The sequence below is a fragment of the Mus caroli genome, chromosome 1, assembly GCF_900094665.2.
Source record: "Mus caroli chromosome 1, CAROLI_EIJ_v1.1, whole genome shotgun sequence".
Lineage (NCBI taxonomy): Eukaryota > Metazoa > Chordata > Mammalia > Rodentia > Muridae > Mus > Mus caroli.
Window position 1 is genome coordinate 92,103,395 of NC_034570.1, and position 13,078 is coordinate 92,116,472.

Here is a 13,078-nt window from a genome sequence, read left to right on the forward strand (position 1 = left end):
GAGGGAGGAGAGGGAGAGGGAGAGGGAGAGGGAGGAGAGGGAGAGGGAGAGGGAGAATGGGAATATTGGTGCCCCATGAGTGCTGTGGTTGGGAATCACCATGAGTGCATGTGGTGGGAACTGATCTTGGATCCTCTACAACCACTCTTAACCACTCTTAACCACTTAATCTAACCTAAGCTTAATTTAAGCTCTTAACCACTGAGCTATTTCTCTGTCCTGTACCGCTGAACACCTTTTTTGCTAATATATATTATAAAATGTTCATAACTTACTGCTTCTATGAATAATATCTGCATTATAAATATAGCTGTTTTTAATTTGTATAAGAATTCATGAAAACTAAAACATAGCATATATTTTCATCTATTTTCAGTATATGTATAGCTAGAGATTGTAGGTAATTTCTGTGTTTTTGAAAAAAATGGTACTTTATTGAACATATTATTTTGTTTCTCTTTTTGTTTTTGTGGGATTAATATTCAGTAATATAATCACATTTATGTTCACATGTTTTATATCACTGAAAATCCTACCTAAAATGAGTTGAGTGTGAAGGAGAGACAGATCAATGCCTGTGATCTTGAGAAGCTAAAGGGGTATGCAACTCTATAGGTGGAACAACAATATGAACTAACCAGTACCCCCCGGAGCTCATGTCTCTAGCTGAATATGCATCAGAAGATGGCCTAGTTGGCGATCAGTGGAAAGAGAGGCCCATTGGTCTAGCAAACTTTATGTGCCTCAGTACAGGGGAATGCCAGGGCCAAGAAGTGGGAGTGGGTGGGTAGGGGAGTGGGTGGGGGGAGAGTATGACAGACTTTTGGGATAGCATTGGAAGTGTAAATGAAGAAAATACCTAATTAAATATTTTTTAAAAAAATATTTAGAGCTGGTGTGGTGGCACACGCCTTTAATCCCAGCACTTGGGAGGCAGAGGCAGGTGGATTTCTAAGTTTGAAGCCAGCCTGGTCTACAAAGTGAGTACCAGGACAGCCAGGGCTATACAGAGAAACCCTGTCTTGAAAAACCAAAAAAAAAAAAGAAAAAAAAATGATACTTAGAATGCTAGGACCCATGAGTTAGTAATTGGACGTAAAATATGATTTTTATTAATTCTGCATATCCATGCATTCATGTTTTATTTTTTCCTTCTTCCAAAGTAGAATTAATGTCACAAAAATCAGCAGGCTAAGAAGGAAATGCCCATTAGTGAATGACTATCTGGGATTGACCTGTGCTGTACAGGGTCTCTACATCAGATGTAAAATTTCCTAAAATGATATAAAACATTCAAGAAGAACACATCCCATACATATAGGCAGCCAATAAAGATGACTGTATAAAAGTGGCATTTGTACTTCCAACCATTTATCATGGTTCACTGTAATAGTGGTGATTTTCTAACCTGAATTATAATCACTCTGTATAATATTGTATAATGTTTAAAATGTATTATCTTGAATTTTTCTGTTAAGTGTGCTCAAATCCTCTGGCCTTTTTTCCTTATTATAGACAAGACCATTTTGGCAGGTCAAGTGACTTGCCCTAGATCAAACATGTAATAGAGGAGAAATGACTTGGCGTTGATCTCAGTTTTCTGTGATGTTTAGCTTCAGCTTACTTCTCATCTGTCAGTACACATCAGAATCATGGTTCAAGTGGAGGACTCAAGAATACTAAAAAGTAGATTAAACAGTGTAAGACTCTCACTAAGTTTCCAGTTCCTAATAGCATTAAAATGCACTAGATGGCTGCTAGTTCATCTTTGATCACTGATGACTGTTTAAACTTTTTTCTCCCAAAAGAATAAAAAATGCAGATGTCAGCTTGAACTTCTAATTATTTATATTCTATTATATATTCTCTTTATACTTTGGAATTTCTTAACATTAGCTAATGCCCCATCCAGTTCTTGCTGACCTTGCCATATTAATAATTATTTAAAAGATATTATTTTAACACACTCAACAAAGACATTCTTTCTAAATATTCAAAGAATTAGAATCTGGACTTTCAGTAAATAGATACATGGGGCAGATATAATTAACCCTGTTAGTCTGAAGAGAATCCATATGGTATTTCAAATCTTAGTTTGTTTATCTTTAAAATGGACAAAATTCCTACTTTATGGATGTTGTATGAACCCCAGGGAACTGTATGGAGAGAACACACCTTTCACCAAATTAGTAAAACCAGATGGATGTCTAGAACTCCATGCAACACTGATGATGATGTTTTGAACTGCATCAAACACCAATGACGCCATTTATGATCTACCTTGGACATCATACAGAAAGCTATAAAAAATGTTTACGTTGTGAGAGATAAACACGGCTACTCACATGTTAGCCACTCAGAGAGCTCATTGGAGTATTTTAAGCTGCTTGAGGCCTGTAAGAAACCCTAAAGACACTACTGATGGGAATATAAACTGGTCTATCTATTATACACGTCAAGTGTAGAGGTTTCTCCAAAAGGTAAAATTACACCTACCATGTGACCATGCAATACTACTACTGGATACCTAATACTACTGAAAGGATTGCAAGTGAACATATCACAGAGACACTTGTATGTATTGTTTATGACAGCACTATTCAGAGTGGTTAAATCACCGAACCTACCTAGATGTGTACAGTGCACAATGAAGAGTAAAGAAAATATGTCATACATCTACACATACATTCTTAGACATAGAAAAAATAAAATAATGCAATTTGCATGAAAATAGGTACCATTGAGAAGATCATATTAACAAATGCAGTCAGTCTCAGGAAGACAGATAACAAGTGTTTTCTCTTATTTGTGGGTACCAGTTTTTATAGAAATATACAAAAATCACTTACATATATGTGGCAAAAAAATAATTCAAATTATCTAGGAAAACAGAAGTTACTGGGTGAAGGTGTATGGGGATATGGAGTGAACACAATATGTAGTTATGTAAACACTGAAAAAGATAAAATAAAGGTAAGCATTCCTTTTAAATAACTACAAGAAAGAAGAACCTTCCAGGGTTTAAGGAAACATCTCCTTTCTACATAAAATCCATCCTATTTGTAAGTCTTTCTTTGGTTTTATTTTCCAGATTTGTGAGATCATGTCTCACACTATGAAACCTAGGCTGCCAGCTGACCCATACTTACTATGGAGCCAAAGATGTTAATTAACTTGTAGCAGTTTCCCTATTTTAGTAACATTTTATTAGTGTATTAGAAAAACATGCACTCATCACCAGGATGGCATATTATTAGGGATGAAGAGACAAAACCTGCAAGTAGGAGACAAGCATATGCAATTAAAGATCTCATAGCTCCACCCATCATGGAGAAAGGTAAGAAGGAGTATGAATCTTGTCGTGTGATATGAATAAACAATGAGGAAAGTGAAGTGACAAACAGGTTATACTTATACATGACTTGGACACTGAAAAAGGATGATAAATGAACCCTAAGATGAAGGTAACATAAACTGTGTTTTGGTTCACACCCCAAAATCTAGTATTTGGGAGACAAAGGCAGGAGAGTCAGGAGATCAAGGATATCTTCAGCTGTACAGCTATAGTGCATGGAAGACTAGCCTGAGTTACATGAAATTATATCTTACCCACAACACACACAAAAAGCTCACACACATACACACACACACACACACACACACACACACATACACACACACAAACAAACAAAACAGCCTGTTAAACAGTATAAAACAGAGTATTCTAAAAACCTTTCAACAAAAGAAAGTATTTGATGGAGTGTGAAAGGATGAAAAGGAGTTGCTCACATGCCCTTGAATATAATTTCTTATGACAGTTTAGGATATGGTAAATACAATATTATATCATGAAAAATCTAAACAAAACTGAGTTTTATTAGTAAAAATTTAATGATTCTTTCTAGTGAGGGCAGTAAAGAAAATAAGATATTAGAGATGAAGAAACAGGTAAGAAAATGAGCAACAATGAAAAGAGTAAGGGCCAGCAAATATAGCTAAGTGTATAAAAGAGCTTGCAGTATACATCTGGAAACATAAATTCAATCCCGAGATCCTGCATAAAGGTAGTAGGAGAGAACGAACTCCACAAAGTAGTCTAATGACCTCCATATGTGCACCCTGAAGTAAATATATGTCCCATCTCCCAATACACACATCATCCACACGCAAAAATCAGTGTTATTTAAACAGAAATTTAAGTAAAAGAGATCATGACTACAGCTTCTGTTGCAGAATTCAAAAAAGAAAAGAAAACTTAGGGCCATTTTTTTGAGAAAAAAATAAAATTAGAAAAAATTTCCACTAGTTTCTCCTGTGTTCTTATAGGATACCCATTTTTCAACATTACCATCTTCAATTTACCTTCTCCTGTCTCTGAAGAACAGAGAATAGTAAGTCAAAGGCTTATTATTCTAGTGACTTTATTCTAGGCTCTCTGTTTAGAATCAGCCGTTTGTCTTTATGTTTTGTTCATTTTTTCTTCTAACTACGTGTATTCTATGTACACTTCTTCCTATGTAGCATCCAAGCTTGCAACTGTTCTAAAACTGAGCTCTAAATACCCAAGTATTTTTGTTTCTTTGCTCATTCAGCTCAATATCTATGATACTTGTTGCTTAAGAAGTGTTTTTACATTAAAACTTTAAAAACTAGTTCGCTCATGAGATCAATTTTATAATATTAAAATTATAACTTTAGCAAGTTTTCTTCTTTGTGTCTGATGAATTGTTTTAATTGCTCAGCTTGTTTTCCCTGCTGTAGAGTCTACAATACCGAGAGCCGTATGACCATAAGCCTGGGTATGTTAATGTGATGGTTTGAAGTAAGTCACATGCTGTCTGTAATATCAAGAAAATGGAAGAATTGAATTTTCCATTTTTTGAGTTGTTGAAAATCCAGACCAGTGTGTGGGAGTTGTCTTGGTTAAAGATTCCCTGGTATTATAATTTTATCTATGGGCTTGTTTTAAAATTGAATAGTAGTGTAAGAAGGAAAGAGAGAGGACAGTGCAGGCTTTATTTGCAAAAAAGCTTTACTGGGTGATCTCTAATCCAAGAAAACAAAAGTCTCACCATGCACTTTCACAGCCTAGAATATCTATGGTTCTTATAGGTCAGAAAATCACAACAGGAAAGATGGATGGAGATTGAAAATTTTCCATCTCGGGTCTGCACTTGGACACTGCTAGGTGAAGTAGTGATTGCCAAAGGATGTCAGGTAATTCATATATTTTCCTCCAGGCCACCATATCTAAGGGGTAAGGTTGTCAAAGTCAGAATCTAGAAAGAAATTAGCCCTTGATTATCTTGATTTCAGCCACTGTCAATATTTAACCAAAGTAGAGGATCTTTACAAAATGACCTGGTGGTTGATAACAGTCTAAAGCAAGATGGAATGGATCTAATCTTAACTGAAATATACATCACCAGTATGGCACCTGGAGTCAAATTGCAACTAGAAACATTGTCCTTTTATATTTGTGCTTGAAAACTTTTGCAAAGAACCAGAAGTTACCTCCTGAATATCTTGCAACTTGCTAATTGCCAATCTAGTGATGGTATATGATGCTCCATCATTGCTTCATCCTCCTGATGTGAGGAGATTTTTAATTTCAAACAGGAGTTTATCAACAGTTTCATATGTGGTCCTCATAACAAGCCTTGAATTTTTCCATTTTGTCTTTTCTTTAACTGTATTTTAAAGGCAGGGATCTTTTTGGCCAAAGATCATGAAACTTGCTCATTAATATTCATCACCAACCATTAAAAACAACTTTATTAAAGTAAATAAATATTAGAAGAACAAAAAATGTCATGTTCCTAGATTCAATTAAAACTATTACCTCAGTCACATTCTACACCATCTTCAAAAAGGAAACAAAGTAGAGTTTAAGGAAGTCAAATGGTGACACACATTTCCTCAAATGACAAGTAATTGATAATTTCTGCTAAGATCTTTAATATTTCTGTGTTGGGTGCATGTGCTAAATGTATCTGTTTGTGTTTTATATGTGATGTGTGTTCCTTTTGTTTGACATGTTTATGTACATATGTGCACTCTTACCTTTATAGAAGCTAGTGGATAACATCAGCTGTTTTTCTGTATGATGCTTTACCTTAATTCTTTGAGAGTAGGTCAATCACTAACCCTCACTAGATCTTACATTTTGGTCTAGGCTGGTGGTTAGAACACTCCAAATGTTCTTGTGTCTCCTGCTCCAGAATTCGGGTAAGAGGTGTAGGTAAAAAATCATAGCTGGCTTTTTTTGAGGGTATTAGGCACCAGCACTCAGACCTTCATGCTTGGTCAGTAGGCATTCCTACTCAAAGGGTCATCTCTACAGCTAATGTTTTCTGTTCTCGTTCTAAATTTTTATTTGACGAGTAGCTATGTTAGAAAGATGCACATTAGTTTAGGCTTCTATCTTTTATCAAAAGTCATTCTACATAACAATTAATTTATCCTTGCAAATCAAAATATATCAAAATGGATAGTTCTTTTTTTCAATTATCACTTCTTGAGTTATTTTGTTCTTATCAGTTAGACAATATACCTGTTTATTTTTGTGAAGAGCTTGTAACAAAATATTTAAACTGCTGTTTTGAGTTTTTTAAACTTACAACACTCTCGAACGAAAGGAATATTGTACCCTTGACAAGGGACGAGAGTGAAAATGAGGGAGTGGCAGTGAATGTGTGTGTGTGTGTGTTTAACTGAAGTAAGACCTGAGAAGATCAAGTGCATCTGAATATTACTCTTGGTTCATTTTACTTTGGTCAATGACATGATCAAGGAGGCATAAAAAAATGCAATAGCTACAAAAGGAAAAATCTGACTTGAAAAATGCAATTTATTTAAGAGATTTCCAGCAATCACAAAGTTAACATGCCTATGTATGGGCAGTATAGGGTGGTTGAATCTTATAAGTCATAAGAATCAAACGACATTCTAACAAGTGTGGGAGGAATGGATTTTTGACCAACATTGACCCTTGCTTCCCAGGGGCCTCTCTTTCTGGAGAAGAAGGCAGAAAAACATAGAACCTGAACCTGCTTGTTTAGAACTTTGTGTTGGAGTCCTGAAGATATATTTCCTTGCTTCATATTTTTTCCATAGAGTTTGTGAAATCTTGACTTATCTGCCAGTTTACTTTGAGATCCATCATGTGAGTAAAAATGATAGGAGGTAAGGGCATGAAGATGTAGGTCAGTACACATGGTCTAAGGAAATATCCAATGGCCTTTTATCAGCTTCTGTCACACATAGCCTGTTGATAGAGAGGTGAAATGAGACAAAAAAAAAAAAAATGAACAGGAAGTAGAGCTTATTTCCTCCCCTCCTGGCCTGCAGCAAGGTCATCCTCATAATTGATGCTTCATGGTAAGTTCCCTATCTGACCATCTTGTGTCTCCTGTTCTTATCAGCAGGACATCTCCCCAGGTATCATGTCTGTGGCTTTGTCACAAAATAAGTTACATATATACGATATAAAATTTAAGTATTTTATGTCTAGGAACTAGAGAGAAGACTCAGGCAATGAAACTGGTTGGTGCCTTAGTAAAGAAACAGAATTCAGCTCCTAGCAACCATATTGAATGGCTCATAACTTTCCACATCTCAAGCTATAGGGCATCAAAACCCTCTTGAGGACACAATGGGACTTTGCAGATTCATGTGAACATACAAGCACATATATACACAGCATTCAAATATTAAAAATGTATATATAAACTGGGCGCGGCGGCACCGCCTTTAATCCCAGCACTTGGGAGGCAAAGGCTGGCCAATTTCTGAGTTCGAGGTCAGCTTGGTCTACAGAGTGAGTTCCAGGACAGCCAGGACTACACAGAAAAAACCCTGTCTCAAAAAATCAAAAAAAATTAATTTATATACATAAACATAAACATAAGTATATGCATAGACTTATGCATATAATTTACATATACATATACATATACATCATATACATACACATACACATACACATACACATACACATACACATACACATACACATACACATACACATACACATATACATATACGTGTGTGTGTATGAGCATTCAACGTTAAAAACAAGAAATATTCTTTCAAATTTCTAGTCAGATATTTGAGGAATTTTTAAAAATCTCATTAATATCACTGAATAATGCCTCATTTCTTTCTGTTTCTGCATTTGACACTGTTCTTAAGAGAACCTCCATCCTACATATTCAGACATTCTGTCTCTATTAGTCAATGTCCCTTTTAGAGCAACATAAACAAAAACAAAATAAAACCAAAACCATTCATTTTGTAAAATACTGAAAAGTTAACATCTGTTAGTGAGTTTGATGGTTTACTGTAATCAATATTGAGAAACAAAAGGTTCTGAAATGTAGTGACTGTTGCTTACTATGCTTTCTATTTGAATTTTATAGAACATTTGAAATTTTCTATTCCCATTTATTCTTATTCTTTATCCTTCTCATTTCTCTCTTTTCTCACTCAATTTTAGCACGTGTTTTCAGACAAATTTTCTGCTCTGACATTCCTTGAATGAAGTCTTATTTTGCAAATATTTTTTCTTCATTTTGCCTGTTCATTCATGGAAAACATTACATCTCAGAATCCTAGTTCATAATTCTGAAATACTAAAGTTCTTAATGACTCTATTACAAAATTCAGAGATGGGCATTTTAACAGCTAGTTCTCAAGCCATTCTCAAGCATCCATAACAGTTTCCAAGTTAATTACTGGTAGCTGTTCCATCTTCACACACTGAGAGGGAGAGAGAGCTTCAGTGAAACAGTCTCTGCAGCCATATGCTTGATTGAGGACACATTTTAGTCACCTTTTGTCTACTGCTTCTCATAAACAACCTATAGAAGAACACTTCACAGGTATGAAGGGTTAATAACATTTTTTTTACATTTTTTATTGCATGTATTTGGGGGGGGGGCGCACATTTCACAGTATGCATGTGGAGGTTAGAGGTCAACCAGTAGAAGCCAGCTGTCCTCTTGTATTATTTGTGTTCTATGGATCCAACAGCAGGCTATGGCTGAAGTGGCTTAATAGTAAGACATCTTGCCACCCTTAATCATCTTTCTTGATTGCATATACAATGTAAATGATTCATATAAATGTTATTTGTATCCCTAGCCCATTTTCTTGTACTAATCCAAGGAGGAGGTCCTGTGTGAGGCTAACTTAAATGGAATTAGATGAGCCTTGAAAGAATGTCTAAAAGCCTGAGAATCCCAGGTCTAGCAGAAGAATCAAGTCAGGTATTTTCTTCAATAAGTAGGGATTTCATCTGACAAAGGTGAAGACCTTGGAAGAGACCAGGAACTTGACATCTCGTGAGACTTCAATTCATTCTGACACCTTGTTTAGAACATTGTTGGCCTTGAGTAGAGGGTACTCACATAAACTATGCTAACTCCTTCCCCTAGACATTGTTAGCATGGAATGTATACATGGTTTGAAGAATGTTCAAATAGAAATCCTGTTGGTATTATGAATGTGAAAGTATAAAAAAGTCCTTACCCACACACTTTGTGTGTTATTTTAGAGACTGTGGTGTGAGGTAATGAAATGGAGAGTGATTTTTTTCCTTGTATCTCTTCATGACTCCATTATTCACTTTATCCTCACCCCAGTACCTGTTCTAATCCCTTAACACCGATCCTTTCCATATGACATTCTCCACAGTTACCTCTGTCTGTGCAAGTTCATATCAACTGACTTTGGAAAAAAATGCTTTTCTGAAATAAAAATATACATGGTGGCTTCAGGAAGTCATGTTGTGGATGAACATGAAAAAGTGGAAGTGATGTCCCCTAAATAGATCTAAACATGAGACATTTCTATTCATTGGCTCTGCGTGACTCTCAAGGATAAAGCCACTCAATGTTTCAGATATAAATATTTCAAAATTAATAATACAATCATTGATAGTAATAGGGAAGCAAATTCTTATTTATCATTGGGGAACTATTTTGTAGTTGTGATAAAAACATGTAATTTTGGGTTATCTTCTTTTTTATTGTAATTATTACATATTTTATGGGAAATAGTTTTTTTTTACCCTCCCTCTCCTTTTTCTAGTCTTTCATCCTCCCATCTGGATCTATTACTATTTTGCCTTTAGTTATAAAATAAACAAGCATCTAAGGGATAATAGCAAAGCAAAACAAAACAAATATATTGTAATAGGACAGTACAAACAGAAGGAAGAGTACACAAGAAATAGCACAAGGAGCTAAAGGGGTCTGCAACCCTATAGGAGGAACAACAATATGAACTAACCAGTACCCCTCCCCCGTCCCCCCAGAGCTCATGTCTCTAGTTGCATATGTAGCAGAAGATGGCCTAGTTGGCTATCAAAATATCTTTTATTAAATCATCAATTTTTCTTCATCATAAACTGACTTGTTCTGAAATTATTCTTAGTATTTAAGTCAGAAATCCCACTTTGTCTGTTCCTTAAAGTCAAGTTCCTTAAAACTACCAGGAACTCTAATATGCTGAAGGTGGCAATATCTTACTGTTTCCCTGTCTCCTTACAACTGATAACTGGATAATCTGATTTTTAAGTTGATCTCATCAAGAGCAAGGTTAAGAAAAAATAGTTTAATTTGTGGATAAGGCCCAGTATCTCAAATCTTGACTCCTTTCCTCTCATGTCTGTTTCCATAATTTTAATTGCAACATAAGCTTTAATTGAAAAGTGGATATGGTGGCAGAAAAATGGTTAAGATCATTTTAGATCCTGGTGAGAACTGAAGCATTAGAATATTAATCTGTTCTAAATTCCCAGTAGGTGTGTGCACATACCATGCTACCCATCTCTATGGTTTTGATTGAGAATGAATGCTACACACATGCAGGGTTATTTTTAATACGCCCTAAGCAGCTCAAGGACTGGGACACTCCCAAACTTCCAGGTTGCTAATTCATGCCCTCCAATATTCCTAAATTATTACTTACTAAAATCTATATTTCATTACCTACCTGCAACATTATTTATCACCTAGAACCAGTTGGGGGCAGGAGCCATCAGTGTCTCATACACAGACATGCGATAGGTTTCTGTGTTTGAATATATAAGTAAAACAGGTATCAAGAAGATATTCTGATTGGTGTTGTGAACAGATGGAGTTTATTTCTAAGTCTGCTTCAACTTGTTTTCATTTAGAGTCTCTAAGATTTGATTACTAGAAAATGGAAAACCTGCATCTAAAAATCAGAAAATAATTTTACCTAGCACTGAATTACTGTGACTACTTCAAGAATTAGTTTAAAGAGTTGTCTAGATTCTATTAGATAAAAGACTATGTGATAAAATAGATACTAAAGCTAGAAAGGCCCATGATTAAGAGAACTAACTGCTATCTCAGTAAACAATCAGATCCTATCAACCAAGCAGACTTATAGCTCCACCTCTAGAGAATCTGACTCCCTTTTCTTAAAAAAGAATAAATAGATAAATGAAATACTGAAAAAGCAATGAAACATTTTTGGAGTAACAGAGAAGGCAGAGACTGGCAAAGTCCTGAAGTAAAAGAAAAAAAAAAAACAAAAAAAAAAAAAGAAGAAAATTAGGATTGTTCTCTGTATGACATTCAAGATGGGACTAATTAAAAGTGTTTTCGGTAAAAAAAAAATATACCTAGTAAACATTTCTTATTGATACCTCTTTGTTTAATGTGGAAGCATTTATTAATTGCTACTCTTCTGGTTCAAGTGATCAAACATCTGACATAAGCAGCTTAAGGCACTAAAGTATACTCCATCTATAATTTCATAGTAGATTATTGTTGGAGCCTGAGTCAGCTGCTCACACTGCATATGCTAGCAGAAAGCAGAACACCATATATTCTGGCTTTCAGCATACTTTCTTCATCAATACAGTCTGCAACCCACAGTATGGTCAGAATAGCTTTGAGGATAGGCCTTCCAATGCTAGTTACATTAATGTAGAGATGTGTTTTTATGTTGATATTACTTCCAGACAAATTGAAAACAGAGATCAACTATCACATGATGCACTTTACTCTTGACAAGATTGATCATCTATTCTTCGCATATAGCTGCCCATTCTCTCAGGTCTCCTGGTCATTAAAGTGTTCTGATTCAGTTCTGACACAAACAAAGCTGTCTTCTACACAAAGTTTGCCTGAGCTAACATCTGAGTTTGTGGCGTAATGTACCTATTTACCAGCAGTTTTGTATTAAGGGCAGTTTAAAGATGAATGAAAGGAGTGATAAGTGTTATATGGTACAATAAATAATATATAATATGTATGTTTAAGTAAATGAAAGCAATCAAACAAACCATGCTCCCAAAGTTATCTTAGTTCTTCAGGTGGGAATTGATGAGATGAGGTATATGATGTAATTTCCTCCTTGGCTCCTGCAGATAACTGAATATTCCATGTGAAAATATCTTCTGGCATGTGTAGTGTTTCTGGAGAAAAAGCAGCACAAGTTCTCTAGCATCTCTTTTATGTTTATTATTCGTGTTGTGGAATATTCATATGATCATGTGTGTATATGCTTGCAGAAGTATGTTGCTGCATGCCTGTGTGCATAGTTTCATGTTCACTTATATATACCTTCATCTGACAAACAGAGGTCTTCCTCAGTCAATCTTCATTTTTTATGAGACAGTGTCTTTAACTTGCCTAGATCCCACAATTTATCTAGAATGTCTAGCTAACAAGCTCCATGTATCCTTATATCTCTGCTTACCCAATATTGGGATAACAAATAGCCCATACCCAACATTTTTATACCCCCACCTATCTTTAAATCTTGTAACATGGGCTTTGGATTTCATTGTATAAATTTTATGGTACTATTCAGTCAATAATATGGAATCAAATGAGAAAATATGAAGACAATTTTCAATTAGGAACTATTCTGTCATTGTGGAGTTTGAAAGGCTACTATTATTACTGTTACTGTCATTACTAGTATTATCAGTGTAACAATCACATGATGACATTTGTCACATTTATCCTTGGTATATATGAAGTTCAGGAGTAAATGTACTTTACAGGTGGGCAACATATTGCTGAAACTTTATTAT